Raw genomic sequence first — 15,697 nt, forward strand, 5'->3', positions numbered from 1 at the left:
CAGGGAGCCGAGCCCCACCACCAATAAATGGCTGCCACCTACCCACTGCTTGTTTTGGCTCTGAGCAGCACACTAGACTTGACTGTCATGCAGGAGAAGTCCCAGCTGCTGCTCAGAGCTGGAAACAAGAGAGCGGGAAGTAGCAGTAGTCTATTACTTGGTTTGCAGGGCTCAGCATCCCTGCCAGCAAAGTAAAAGAGAATTCAGGAGCATTTTCTAAGCCAGTTGTTAAAATAGCCATGGGGGGGGGGGGGCTACTTTAACAACCGGCTCCCAAAATTTAGAAACTTAAGAAACGGCTCTTGTGAGCCTGCGAGAGCCCCCTCCAGCACAAAACTGGACTGAGGGAAGGAGCGTGGAGATGACTTGGCTGAGAATCCAAGGTTAATCTTGTGAACCTTATCATGAAAGAACTCAGCCAGAGTCTGGGGGGAAAGTGAAAGGGGGGGTTGGAGGTGAAGGCACTTTGAGGAGAGAGTTCAGAGTGGCAAAGAGACGCGGAAGGTTTGAGCCAAGAGAGTTTATGAACTGGATGTAGTAGTCCTGTTTGGCAAGTGAAAGAGCAGATTAGAAGGGAGTCAGCAAGAATTTGAAATGTATGAAGTCAACATGATCAAGGGATTTCAGCCATAGGTGTTCAGCAGATCGGGCACATGAACGTAGGTAGCGGATTCTAGAGGTCAGCCAAGGCTGGGGTTTGGTATGCCTTACTGAACAGGGAATGGGAGGAGTGAGAGTATCCAGAGCAGAGGAGAGAATGCTCATGACAGATTTGGATAACATAGTGGTTTGAGAAGAGGTTTGAAACACTGACGGTCAGAGTAGAAGAGTCAATAGCCTGAAGATTCCTAAATGTATTGGTGGAGATTGGACGGGACAGGGGAAGAGGGTGTTTAAGTGTGAAAGTTATCATATGATGGTCAGAGAGGGGAAGAGCTGAGGCACAGAAACTGGAGAGTGAGCAGCCGAGAAGAAGAAAAGATCAAGACAGTGACCATTCTAGTGAGTAGGGGTAGTGGAGCATAGTTGAAGATTGAAAGAGGATGTTAGAGTGAGAAACTGAAAAGCATAAGAATCAGAGGGATCATTAGCATGAATGTTAAAATCCCCAAGCATGAGGCAAGGAGATGAAGGTTCAAGAAAGAAGCAAAGCCAGGAGTTAGTCAGTGAGAAAGGAAGAAAGGAACTTATCAGGGGGTTGATAAATGACTGCTACTCGGAGAGGTAGAGGAATGAATAAACAAATGGAGTGGACTTTGAAGGAAGAAAAGCAGTGAGACTGAGGTGGAAGAAAGAGGTTGAAATCTACAAGAAGGTGAGATTAGTAGTCCGACACCACCTCCGTGACCGACCAGGCGAGCAGTATGGGAGAAAAGTAACCTCCATGAAATAGGGCCGCAGCTGAAGTAGAGTCTTCAGGGCAAACCAAGTCTCAGGGCAAGCAGATGAAGAGTATGAGAGATCAAGAGCTCGTGGATGCAGGAAAGTTTTTTGCGACAGAGAGGGGCATTCCATAGAGCACATGAGAAAGGCAGAAAAGAAGGGGAGAGAACAGAAATTAGATTGGAGACATCACGGTGTGACTTGCACGAATAGGATGAGAGGTGATGTGGAGGACAAGAATTGGGATTGATATCCCAGCAGGGAGCAGGAGAAGGAGCAAGAGAGTATGGAAAGAGTAGGAGAGGAATGACAACAGAGATGAAGGCAAGATGTACTGAGACAGAATGCAGATGGTTGAATGAAAGGAAGAAAATGTTGAAGGTTGAGAAGACAAAAGAGATGGTGAGATGATGAAAGCACAAGGTGGGCAATGTGTTCCTGAGGTATACAGTGGTTTCAGATGGAGAAAGAGATTGGGAAGGGACAGTACCAAGAGAAAGTGTACTGGAGCCATAAGAAGTAACTCAGAAAATACAATGTGTATACAGAAAATGATTTGGTGCACAGCACCTGGAGCGAAGGTCCTGGATGGATTGGGGTGGACCTGGTTGTAAGGATATGCAGAAGGGCTGCTAGTCCTTCACCGCAGCAGGTGGAGGTGCGGGCACCTGGATGGATTGGGGTGGACCTGAGAGTCACCCCAGAGAAGGCTGTAAGGATACGCAGATGGGCTGCAAGTCCTCCACAGCACCTGGAAGTTAGCCGGACGAAGCACTGGGCACCTGGGGTGAAGGTCCTGGATGGATCGGGGTAGACCTGGGAGTCAGCCCGAAGAAGGCTGTGACAGAAGGGAGACCTGAGCCAGTTACAAAATGAGGCACAGAAGGAGACCAGGGAAATGTCCTTGTCTCTCTGAACTTCTTGTATGTATGTGTGTGGTTTTGGGGGGGGGGGGGGGAGGTTAATGTCCTAATGTCAGTGCCTGAGTCAATCACCACTGCAGATCAGAAAATGGTTTTATTCTAAAAAGACAGTGATGTCACTTCCCCTATCTATGTTATTAACGCTGGATAGGGGACTACCTCACCCAGCCTGATTAAAAACAACCTCCTCTCCCCCTCTCCAAATTCATATGCTGTAATTTATGTACAATAATAACTACAACGATAGTTGATTGGTATAACAGTTTGGCCACAGCAGCTCCATTTATTGATATTTAACAGTAAATAGTAACAGGCTTTACCTAAGCAACAGTAGTTGATATCACACCTCCACTGGTCGCCTTGGCAGCTAAGCAGCCCTTGAGCACTGCCCGCTTCAGCAGCCAGGGCTAAAAGGGACTGCATGGACCTCCATGCAAAATTAACATTCAGCTCACCTGGCTCCACTTAGCAACTTAATTTGGAGTAATTCTTATGCTCCAGACTCATCCGTTATGATCCAATACCCTGTAGCTTGGGCATCCGCCGGCTGTGACAAAGTATTAGCATTTATCTGAACATTAAACATCCCTACTATGAGAAGAAGTACACATGGGCGGGGGGAGGGAAAAGCCACCTCTGAGGAGCAGGAGCAGGACATCTATAAATAACCTAAAGAGCAGCTGGTCTATTCCAGGACTGCGTAACCAATCATTACTCAATAACTATGCATAACAGGGAATGTGAGACCCATCACCCTTCTCAATCTTGTAAATGAAGCCCATAGTCAGTGATGTGCTGGAACCGGCTCGCAAGAGCTGGTTGTTAAAATTTTTTACTGACTTGCGAGCCGGTTGTTCTTGAGGGCGAGCTGGCTCTCCTTCCTCACTTCCAGCTACAGGGTCTGGTCCCTCCCCTCCCTTGTTCAGCAAATTATTTGGTGCAGGCAATCTTGCCTGCCCGCTGCTGGCGCTGACCCTCCCCCATTGCTGGATTGCTCTTTAAAATGGCCGCCGAGACTTCCAGCGGCGGCCTCGCGAGACTTCTGCTGAAGTCTAGGAGGCCGCCCTTGTAAGTCTCGGTGGCCATTTTGAAGAGCGATGTGGCAGTGGGGGAGAGTCAGCGCCGGCAGCGGGCAGGAACGACTGGGGATCTTTCTTGCCTGCCCTGAAGCATCCGCTGGACATCCTCGGTGGCTGGAGGGGGGGCAGGGGAGAGAAGAGAGTCGCTGGACATGGGTGGCTGGAGGAGGGGGGCAGGGGAGAGAAGGGAGTCGCTGGGCATGGGTGGCTGGAGGGGAGGGCAGGGAGAGGAGGGTCGCTGGACATGGGTGGATGGAGGGGAGGGCAGGGAGAGAGAAGAAATGCTGGACATGGATGGAGGGGAGGAAAGTGTGAGAAAGGGATGAGATGAAGGAAAAAAGAAGGAGAGAAAAACTGCACATGGATGAAGAAAATGGATGGATCCACTGGACAGTCAAGTCTGCGGAGGACCAGAAATGAAGATGAAAGGAGGGAAGGAAAAAATAAATGGAAAGGAAGCCCTGGAAACGGAGTTAAGAGGACAGATAGCAGCAGAATCGGATACTGGGCCAGCATGATCAGAAAAACAAAGTCACCAGACAACAAAGGTAGAAAAAAAATCATTTTCATTATAGTGTTTGGAATATGTTCACTTTGAGAATCAGGTGCTCAACATTAAAAGTTTATATTTATTACTTATTTATGGCATTTTATCGCACATTAAACATGAATTAGATTGGAACCTGGGATCATTAATTTGTTTTCCTGGAGTAATGCATTGCCCCCCTACACAGTCTCTCCCCGGCTATAGCCAGCTCTGCAGTTTGGAGGGGGGGGGCACAGAGGAGGATGGGGGGGGGTGCACAGGGGGACCAGGAGAGAGCCTGTTAAACATTTACAGCACACCACTGCCCATAGCCCTTCTAAATCTTCATTAATGAACAAGCAACTTAATAACTTAAGATAACATGTTTATTGGAATAACAAAATGTAACCTGCGGTTAAATATTATTTTGTTTACCTGAAGGGGGAAGCTCATTTCAGGCAAGGGGGAGGGCCTCAGGGCAGCCCAGAAATAGTTCACAATGGCACCGAGACCAGTATATAAGATAAATTGTTTAAAATGTTTTGATGGTTGTGTGCAGTGGTGTGCTGGAGCCAGCTCGCACCAGTTCGCAAGAGGGTTGTTAAAATTGTTACCATCTTGCGAGCTGGGTTGTTCAGGGCGAGCCGGCTCTCCTCTCTCCTTCCCTTAAGCTACAGGGTCCCTCCCAGTGTATGGATTCTTCGGGGCAGGCAGGAAAGATCCCCACTCATGCCTGCCCACTGCTGGTGCTGAACCTTCCCCGCTGCCAGATTGCTCTTTAAAAATGGCCACCGAGACTTCCAGCGGTGGCCTTGCGAGACTTTTTATTTTTGTTACATTTGTACCCCGCGCTTCCCACTCATGGCAGGCTCAATGCGGCTTACATGGGACAATGGAGGGTTAAGTGACTTCTGCTGAAGTCTTGGAGGCCACCCTTGTAAGTCTCGGCGGCCATTTTGAAGAGCGATGCAGTAGCGCCGGGGAGAGTCAGCGCCTGCAGCGGGCAGGCAGAACTGGAGATCTTTCCTGCCTGCCCCGAAGAATCCACTCAACAACCGACAATTGCTGAGTATGGGTGGCTTGAGGGGGGGGCAGGGGAGAGAGGGCAATCGCTGGGCATGGGTGGCTGGAGGGGGGCAGGGGAGATAAGAGAATTGCTGGGTATGGGTGGCTGGAGGGGAGCGGAGGGTTGCTGGACATGGGTGGATGGAGGGAGGGCAGGGGGAGGAGTGTGTGCTGGACATGGGTGGATGGAGGAAAGGGAAGGGAGAGAGAAAATGCTAGACATGAATGGAGGGGAGGGAAGAGTGAGGAAGGAGATGAGATGAGGGAAAAGGAAGAGAGGAGAAAAACTGCACATGGATGAAGAAAATAGGCAGAAGCTGGATTCACTGGACAGTCAAGTCTGCGGAGGACCCAGCTTTTACTTACGGATGTAGGGCAAGAAATGAAGAAGAAAGGCGGAAAGTAAAGAAATAAATGGAAAGGAAGCCCTGGAAACGTTAAGAGGACAGATAGTAGCAGAATCGGATACTGGGCCAGCACGATCAGAAAAACAAAGTCACCAGACAACAAAGGTAGAAAAGATCATTTATTTTCATTATAGTGTTTGGAATATGTCCACTTTGAGAATCAGGTGCTCAACATTAAAAGTTTATATTTATTACTATTATATGGCATTTTATCGCACATTAAACATGAATTAGATTGGAACCTGGGATCATTTAATTTGTTTTTCCTGGAGTAATGCATTGCCCCCCTACACAGTCTCTCTCCCCGGCTATAGCCAGCTCTGCAGTTTGGAGGGGGGGGGGCACAGAGGAGGAGGGGGGGGGGGGGGTGCACAGGGGGACCAGGGAGAGAGCTGTTAAACATTTACCAGCACACCACTGCCCATAGCCCTTCTAAATCTTCATTAATGAACAAGCAACTTAATAACTTAAGATAACATGTTTATTGGAATAACAAAATGTAACCTGCGGTTAAATATTATTTTGTTTACCTGAAGGGGGAAGCTCATTTCAGGCAAGGAGGGAGGGCCTCAGGGCAGCCCAGAAATAGTTCACAATGGCACGAGACCAGTATATAAGATAAATTGTTTAAAAATGTTTGATGGTTGTGTGCAGTGGTGTGCTGGAGCCGGCTTGCACCAGTTCGCAAGAGCCGGTTGTTAAAATTTGTTACCATCTTGCGAGCTGGTTGTTCAGGGCGAGCCGGCTTCTCTCTCCTTCCCTTAAGCTACAGGGTCCCTCCCAGTGTATGGATTCTTCGGGGCAGGCAGGAAAGATCCCCACTCATGCCTGCCCACTGCCGGTGCTGAACCTTCCCCGCTGCCAGATTGCTCTTTAAAAATGGCCACCGAGACTTCCAGCGGTGGCCTTGCGAGACTTTTTATTTTTGTTACATTTGTACCCCGCGCTTTCCCACTCATGGCAGGCTCAATGCGGCTTACATGGGACAATGGAGGGTTAAGTGACTTCTGCTGAAGTCTTGGAGGCCACCCTTGTAAGTCTCGGCGGCCATTTTGAAGAGCGATGCAGTAGCGCCGTGGGAGAGTCAGCGCCTGCAGCGGGCAGGCAGAACTGGGGATCTTTCCTGCCTGCCCGAAGAATCCACTCAACAACCGACAATTGCTGAGTATGGGTGGCTTGAGGGGGGGGGGCAGGGGAGAGAGAGCAATCGCTGGGCATGGGTGGCTGGAGGGGGCAGGGGAGATAAGAGAATTGCTGGGTATGGGTGGCTGGAGGGGAGCGGAGGGTTGCTGGACATGGGTGGATGGAGGGGAGGGCAGGGGAGAGGAGTGTTGCTGGACATGGGTGGGGAGGAAAGGGAAGGGAGAGAAGAATGCTAGACATGAATGGAGGGGAGGGAAGAGTGAGGAAGGAGATGAGATGAGGGAAAAGGAGAGAGAGGAGAAACTGCACATGGATGAAGAAAATAGGCAGAAGCTGGATTCATGGACAGTCAAGTCTGCGGAGGACCCAGCTTTTACTTACGGATGTAGGGCAAGAAATGAAGAAGAAAGGCGGAAAGTAAAGAAATAAATGGAAAGGAAGCCCTGGAAACGTTAAGAGGACAGATAGTAGCAGAATCGGATACTGGGCCAGCACGATCAGAAAACAAAGTCACCAGACAACAAGGTAGAAAAGATCATTTTATTTTCATTATAGTGTTTGGAATATGTCCACTTTGAGAATCAGGTGCTAACCATGATGTATTGTAAGCCACATTGAGCCTGCAAAGAGGTGGGAAAATGTGGGATACAAATGCAAATACTGTCAAATACTTTAAATAAATAAACAAACATTAAAGTTTATCTTTATTTACTTATTTATGGCATTTTATCGCACATTAAACATGAATTAGAATTGGAACCTGGGCTCATTTAAATTTTTTTTCCCTGGAGTAATGCATTGCCCCCCCAGGCTCTCTCCCCGGCTATAGCCAGCTCTGCAATTGGGGGGGGGGGGGCACAGAGGTGGACCGGGGGAGAGAGCCTTTGTAAACATTTACCAGCACACCACTGGTGTGTATGATTATAAATGATAGAATTCGGGTTGCCCTCTAAGGTCCTAAAGTGGTGCTGTGACCTTTGAGGAAGTCTGATATATAAAATGATTCAAACTGTGTTTCTCTCTGGGGGTTTAAGAAGGTTTAAAAGTGCAGATTGTCGCATAATTCTCCTCAAGCATGGCTATAAGAGTTGTATGGTGTTAAGTGTGAAAATGAGAGGTTTTAACTGTGTTTGAGCTGTGTGGGGCTACTCTTTGCATAGCTGAATCTGATTGGCTGCACAGCTCAGTCACCACAGGAACCTGTTTCTGGGTATTTTCTTGAGCCTCAGCACCACCCATGCAGATAAGTTCTGAAATATGTACTTGAGCTATTTATGGACTATTTGATATTTACATTTACTCATTATTTGAGTTTTTCTTGGATTTGAATGGCACTGTGTTTAAGGGCCAGAGCACTAAACCTAACCGAGCCACAACTTGCGTTTAAACTGGTTCCAGCCAGTTTATAAAATGCAAGTAGTTTACCGGGGGCCTGCCACTAAGGGCATTTTCCCTGCCACGGTCAAGCAGGCACGAACAACGGAATGCAAATTATTCAAAAGCTATTATAATGAGATGCCACTACCGTTTTTCCAATTCCCTTACCGTAGGAACCCTAACGGGAGGTCTGCACCTCTCGTTAGGGCTCCTGTGAGGGAATCGGAAAGGAAAAGGGCCCCCCCAAAAAGGTAAAAAAGAAAAAAAAAGCAGGGAGCGCATGTGAGGGGCGTCCTTTATGGAAGTACTCTCCCTGCGCTTGTGAGAGACGTCTTTTTTTTTTCGCCTGTTTTTCGCTCTGCCGTTTTTTCCCCCTTCTATTTTGTCTTCGCCGTGCCACTTACCCCTCCACAGCAAAATTTTTCTATTTTCCTGGTTGCCGGAGAATCAGGACGTCCCTTTCGATTATACACCTCTTCCTGGTCTCTTCAGCCAATCAGAGCGTGTTTCGCTGACAACAGCCAGCTAAATCCGCTTTGATTGGCTGAAGAGACCAGGAAGAGGAGCATAACCGAATGGGACGTCCTGATTCTCCGACTGGCAAACCGAGGAAAATAGTGAATGCAACTGAGCTACAAACGAGTAGCTCATTGCCTTCCCGATCGTTGATGCATTCCCGTTCCCTACGATTCGCTATGGAATCGGTAGGGAACCGGGAATTACCGACGACTTTAGTGCATCTGGCTCTAAAAGTCATAACAAGTGTTTTATGCCTGGTGATTGAATGGGGAAGTACATTTGAGTACTCCATAATATTCTGAGACTTTTTCCTTTGTTTTTGATATATTGAGTTACCTACCTTAGGGAGTCTGTTACTAAAGCTACGGTAGCATTTTTAGCTCACGGTAGAAATTAGCTGGCAGTAGCACGAGGACACCCGTTACTGCCAGCTAATTTCTACCCGCGAGCAAAAACGCTACCGTGGCTTAGTAAAAGGCCCCCTTCAGTCTAGTGCGGTTGTTCCAATTTATTTTGATAAACAGAAGACATGAATGATCCTTCTTGCAGTCTCTGCACATTCAGTTTGCAACAGTGGCGTAGCCAAGGGTGGGCTGGGGTGGGCCCAGGCCCACCCACTTTAGGTTCAGGCCACCAAGTAGCAGCACACCTATAATGTGGCTGGCAGGGACCCCAAGCCCCACCAGCCAAAAACTCCCAACAACTGTTTGCTGCCGGTGAAAATCTGCTATTTAAAAGGTATACGGGGGAGAGGGGATGTTGAAAGACCATATGGCATGCAGGCGAAAGAGGGAGAACCAAATCATTTGTAGGACAAGGCGGGAGTTCTGCCCACCCACCTGGGTCCAGGCCCACCCAAACTTGGGTGTCTGGCTACGCCCCTGGTTGCAACCTGGTGAAAAGAAATGAAGAGTTGCAAAGTTTGTGTCATGCTGGTAACACGAACCAGTATTAATGACACGCAATCCATTTGACAGGACATATATGTAGCTGTCATCAGAAGAATCCAGTCACTTTCACCAAAGCCTCAGAGTCAATGTATTACGTTACAGCTACAATTCTGCTACAATAATTTTTTACAAGATCCAAAACCTTATTAAAAGGATCATCAGGGGAGTGGCAAGATGGCGACCTGAAGCTTGCACGCTGAGCGGCCCTGCTGTATTCTGAAGTTTTCTACTTACCTAAATTTCTTCTTTAATAGTGATGCCCCATACAAAGAGGAAGGGGACAACTAAAGGCCAACCTCCAATGGCCAGAACTTCGTCCCCTGTTCAGCAAACTTTGGAGCACTGTGCAACGAGTCGCCCACAAACCGCCGGGTTAGCGAGTTCCCGCATTCAGCACCGATGAAGGAGCATCGACGCTCTTGGGCCTGGAAACAACTTTATCGCCCCCGGAATCAACCTGCCTCCATGTCCTGCGAAGTATAGGAGTACGTGCTGAAACGGAGGTCGTTAGCAGCAGAACTCAAATCGGCGGTGCTACTCCTAAACCCGCAGGGAAGCCAGTGTGGAGTTTTGTCCTCCCATGGAGGTTACATGAGTTCTATCTGGAAGGCGCTTCAGGATCTAATGGTGGCTGTAACTAAGTCTGCTCAGGATACACTTTACTTGTGAGTAGAATGGATAGTTTAAGTGAACCCTTTGAGAATGTTAAAACTGAAACGTGACATAACGTTCTAGAGGTACAGGAAGAGGTTAAGATTATGAAATCGGAAATTGAACAAATGGAGAATTATAATAGATGTTTAACCTTAAGATTGTTGAACTTTCCTAGAGCTTCAGGCATGACTTACAGATTTCTTCAAAAAATATTTAACGGAAAATTTGAAAATGACTCTATTTATTTATTTATTAGTGGCATTTATACCCGCTCTTTCCCGCTCGATAGCAGGTTCAGTGCGGCTTACAAGGTATGATACAAGTATCACAGAGATAATACAGTATGGAACAAAGTATCAGAGATGACATAATTACATCGAGTAGTACAATAGTGGGAGATGTGGGAAGGGTTGGAGTTTGGGTAGTACTAGCTATTCCCCCATATAATAAAATATATCATTTAACAACTCCTGCTCAAAAGGCAGTGGAACCAGTGAATGGTGGGGATTTGCCTCAATTAATGGGAATTGGATCAGAGAATCAAGATCTGTCTGCGTTGCTGGAAGTTTCATTGTCAGAAGTATCTATTCGAGGGACGCTTATTGCTTCGTTTGTATTTGAGCAGGACTTGAACTCAGTGATGAGATTATACTTCAAGTTCGTTTCATTACCTTTTTGTGGTCAAGGAATATGGATTTTTCCAGACGTGACTAAGGCTACGCAAGATAGAAGGACACAATTTCTGGCATTAAGAGAGGAAACAAGGAAACTAGGTGAATCCTTTTTGTTAGCGTATCCTTGCAAGTGTTTGATTATTATTATTATTAATTACATTTGTACCCCGCGCTTTCCCACACATAGCAGGTTCAATGCGGCTTACATAGTAAATAGAATTACAAAGTCTTGAAGGAGAATGTTACAAGTTGTAGTAAACATAGTAGTAGTGGGGTTTTGAGGATATGTAAATTGAGCATGGAGAGGGAAACAAAGATAGGATGAGGAAAAGGAGAAGAGATTGGGAGGGGTAAGGAGTAGGAAGGATGGAGAGGAAGAGATTGAGGAATGAGCATAAGGAGATTGTGAGACCTGGTCAAAGGTATAATAATCGTCGGGGCAGGAATCATGGGAAGGCGGTAGAACTAGAGGCATGATACAAGATTGAAGGGGGGCAGACTCAAGAAAATGTCAGGAAGTATTTTTTCACGGAGAGAGTGGTGGATGCTTGGAATGCCCTCCCGCGGGAGGTGGTGGAAACGAAACGGTAACGGCATTCAAACATGCGTGGGATAAACATAAAGGAATCCTGTTCCGAGGGAATGGATCCTCAGAAGCTTAGCTGAGATTAGGTGGCAGAGCCGGTGGTAGGAGGTGGGGCTGGTGGTTGGGAGGCGAGGATATTGCTGGACAGACTTATACGGTCTGTGCCCTGAAAATGACAGATACAAATCAAGGTAAGGTATACACAAAAAGTAGCACATATAAGTTTATCTTGTTGGGCAGACTGGATGGACCTTGCAGGTCTTTTTCTGCCGTCATCTACTATGTTACTATGTGGGTGGGCTTAAAAAGTAAGTTGGGGTCATTAGGGTAAGCTTTCTTGAAGAGATGGGTCTTCAACATTTTTCTGAATGGTAGATGGTCGTTAATTGTTCGGATGGATCTCGGCAATAAATATGTTTTCTATGAACTGAATCAACTGTACACCTTCTTAGATATGAAGAAACTATCCAGTGGACCGATGGGGACTAATGATTTAAATGAATAATTAGTGGGGATATTCAGGTTTACGCCATTTTCTTTTGTAAACGTTTTTCAACAGATAATTGATCTCCTTGTCTATCCCACTCTCCCTCAATTTGTGGTCTAAGAAAGAGTGAACTGAATTACCTGATTGTAATAATTGTCTTTATATCACTTTCTCTGTATTTCATGACAAGTTTATTTTACTACTTGTACATTTAAATTGCTACAAATTAAACAAAAAAAAGGATCATCACCCTCCCCAAAGAAAATCTTCATTGTATTTAATTCATCTTTGCTTCCAACCATGACTCAGCATGAACATAGTCCAAGAAAACATTCTGCAGATACAATACATATGCAAATTAAGTACTGTAAAATTACACAAGTAATGCCGCAGTAGACAATGAAATGAGAGTACTGCCACGGATATATCCCTGTATTATAGTAACGTATCAAGCCTTAACCGACATGCTACAATATATTGTTTTTTCACCGGTAGAAGAAACAGCACCATGAGTACAGTGATAGTTCACACAACTCAAATGTACAGTACTGAGAAGGCACGGAGAGTGTTGAAAAGAGAGACATAACATCACTACAATCGGAAAAATAGCACCTGTGTCTTGCACACAACTTTTTCGCAAAAGTCTGTCTCCTCTGCACTGCTACATCAAAAGGCACTGGCAGCTGATGACATGAAGATTCATGGAATTATTCAAGACCATGGGCTTCCTTTACTTTCACCAGCCACCAATCCTCAAAGGGGATGATGAGCCAATGCAATGATCCACGTTTTTGGGGCTGTTTCCCTTATGGTGGCATCTATCTTCCGTCTTGTTTCTTTGGGCCCCTCTCTGAGCTTTGGGTACTGTGTGTTTCTCTGTCTCTTCTCTTATTGGCACAGTGGGCAGGTACCAAGTTCCCGGTTCCAGCACTTTCCCTTAGGGGTTACAGAGGACGGGCAGACTGGATGGGTCATGTGGCCTTTATCTGCCGTCATGTTTCTATCTATAAGTTAGGTGGCTGGTGAGCAGAATTTGGCTTTGGGTGAGCATCAACGCCTCCTGCTGGTTCTGGAAGGCTTAGGAAGGTGATAACGGAGCTAAGCTGTTTGGGCACCTCTGGAGGAACAGTTCTGACAAGAGGGCCACCTCTACTGACCGGTAAACCAAGCAAATTTCATAAGCAAGTAAGTAGCCACTTTAATTAAACCTGCCTTAACTTGTATAGCAACAAGATAAACTGAAATAAAATACAGAGGCCCTACTTTTAAAGTTTTCACTGAGTTGCAGATTTTAAACCAAGAGGTGTGTCTAAGGATGCAGTAACAGGATGTCACACGTGCACCAGCCCCTGCCTTTCAGAGAGAGAGAGGAAAATGAATGTAACACATGGTAAAGTGATGGGCTAATGGTTTCCTATTACCTTATAAACAGGGCTGGCGTTAAAGGAGTGGCAAACAGAGCAAATGCCGTAGGCCACTATGCCACAGGGCCCCCCCCCCCCCATTGCCTGTCTCATGATGAAGGAAGCAGGCTGTGGGATCCTCTCTCCAGTTTCCGCCCTGATCCCCTGAATGTCTCACACCAGCCCTGCTTATAACAAGAAATATAAAGCACTGCAAAAATGAAAAAAGTTGGATCTATGGAAATAGGATTTTTGGTTTGATACCTGGCAATTTTCCCACTTCTTTATGACAGGACCTAGCCTCTGCTGGGCGAAGGCAACCTTCACTCACAATACAAGTCCGTCCAACCCCCTCCCTTCAAATGAGCCATTATGGGTTTTTTTTGGCTGGAGGCCACCAATCACAGTTCGTTTAGGAATCTCACTGGCATACACTCTGAATCTGGCCACAGTGTGTCAGTGTAGAGCAATGGGGTTGATTGGAGGAGTAGCCTACTGGTTAGTGCAGCAGGCTTTGATCCTAGGGAACTGGGTTCAATTCCCACTGCAGCTCTTTGTGGACTCTGGGCAAGTGGACTTAACCTTCCATTGCCCCAGATACAAAATAAGCGTCAGTATATAATATGTGCTTGCAACCACCGAAAGGCGGTATATCAAGTCCCATGCCCCTACCCTTCTGTTCCCCAACAGCCGTAAATACTGTTCCCTGCAGTATCTCCAGCAGGCTGAGGGAATGAAACCCGGGTTCTCTTGCATGGCAGTACAGTGCACTAGAAACTCAGCCACCAGGGGAATCAAAGTTTAATTTGCAGGACCAATGCTCACAATTTATAGCATGTCATTGACCCAGAGAAGATGAACATCCCAAATCAAGAAGCAAAGAGATAGGGTACGCTCATCAAAACATTCAAAGAGGCATTATAATATTTAAAAAAAAGGTCAGCCATCATCTTACTGATGGGATCCTTTCCATCTACATTATCCTACCTAATTCTAGAAAAGTGGCCAAAATTGTGGGTGCCCAATTTACGTGCGCAATTTAATTAATAGCTAATGAGCACCTATAATTGGCTTTTTAACAAGCAATTATTGGCAGTAATTAGATTTAATTGGAATACGAGACTGGGAGACTGGGCGTCTAAATGGCAGATGACGTTTAATGTGAGCAATGTGCAAAGCTACACCATGCCAAGGTTCCACGTTAGGAGTCACGGACCAAGAAAGGGATCTAGGTGTCGTCGTTGATGATACGTTGAACCTTCTGCTCAGTGTGTTGCTGCGGCTAAGAAAGCAAATAGAATTGCTTAGGTATTATTAGGAAAGGAATGGAAAACAAAAATGAGGATGTTATAATGCCTTTGTATCGCTCCATGGTGCGACCGCACTCGAACATTGTGTTCAATTCTGGTTGCCACATCTCAAAAAGATATAGTGGAATTAGAAAAGGTGCAGAGAAGGGCGACGCAAATGATAAAGGGGATGGGCCGACTTCCCATGAGGAAAGGCTAAAGCGGCTAGGGCTCTTCACTTGGAGAAAGGCGGCTGAGGGAGATATGATAGAGGTCTATAAAATAATGAGTGGAGTTGAACAGGGTAGATGTGAAGCATCTTCACGCTTTCCAAAAATACTAGGACTAGGGGGCATGCGATGAAACTACAATGTAGTACATTTAAATGAATCGGAGAAAATTTGTCTTCACTCAACGTGTAATTAAACTCTGGAATCGTTGCCAAAGAATGTGGTAAAGGTGGTTAGCTTAGTGGGAGTTTTACAAAGGTTGGGACGACTTCCTAAAGGAAAAGTCCATAGACCGTTGTTAAATGGACTTGGGGAAAATCCACTATTTTCTGGGATAAGCAGTATATTTTGTACATTTTTGGGATCTTGCCGGGTATTTGTGACCTGGATTGGCCGCTGTTGGAAACAGGATGCTGGGCTCGATGGACCTTTGGTCTTTCCCAGTATGGCAATACTTATGTACTTATGTAATTTAGGCATGGAATCTGCGCCTACATTTTATGTGCAAGTTGAAAAAAGGGGCATGGAAATGGGAGGGTCCTGAGCGGAATGGGGTGCTCCTAATGTTTATGTGCGTTGCTATAGCGTTAACGGGGGTATGCGCCTAACACCATGTTTCAGTTGGTGCAAATGCTGTGGCTAAAGCGAGATTGGTCTACTACTGTTTGTTTTGTGCCTAAAGTTAGGCACGATTCCCAAGAGATAGTCTAGAAACCAGGCCTAACTTTATGTGTGCCTACAGAATAGCGCTTTTTCCGGCGTCACACACAGAATTCACCCATTTGCTTTAGATTTGCATGACAGAATTGAGGACATATTGGGGGCAATTCTCTAAATAATCTACGGTGAGGCCCCAGGATATATGATTGATTTATAGATCTTCCAACTAGAAATAGAATCAGTTCAGCACGTACTTATCTGAACCTTCACTATCCAAGCTGTATTGGACTCAGATACAAATGAACCCATGGATCCAATTTTTCATACTTAAGTACGCAAATG

Source organism: Microcaecilia unicolor, chromosome 1, assembly GCF_901765095.1.
Source record: "Microcaecilia unicolor chromosome 1, aMicUni1.1, whole genome shotgun sequence".
NCBI lineage: Eukaryota > Metazoa > Chordata > Amphibia > Gymnophiona > Siphonopidae > Microcaecilia > Microcaecilia unicolor.